This window comes from Mauremys mutica, chromosome 16 (assembly GCF_020497125.1).
Source record: "Mauremys mutica isolate MM-2020 ecotype Southern chromosome 16, ASM2049712v1, whole genome shotgun sequence".
Classification (NCBI taxonomy): domain Eukaryota; kingdom Metazoa; phylum Chordata; order Testudines; family Geoemydidae; genus Mauremys; species Mauremys mutica.
The window spans coordinates 19,166,049-19,166,309 of NC_059087.1; positions in this window are offsets into that span (position 1 = coordinate 19,166,049).

Below are 261 nucleotides of genomic sequence, written 5' to 3' on the forward strand. Positions count from 1 at the left end.
GTTCTTGTGTTGTGAAGGAGTAAATAACAATTTCTTCTTCACTTTCTCCACACCAAGTCATAATTTTATAGACCTCTCTCATATCCCCCCTTTGTTGTCTCTTTTCTAAGCTGAACAGTCCCAGTCTTTTCATACCTCCTCATATGGAAGCTGTTCCATTCCCCTGATTGTTATCTGTACCTTTTCCAATTCTAAGAAATCATTTTTGAGATGGGGTGACCAGATCTGCATGCAGTTTTCCAGGTGTGGACATACCATGGA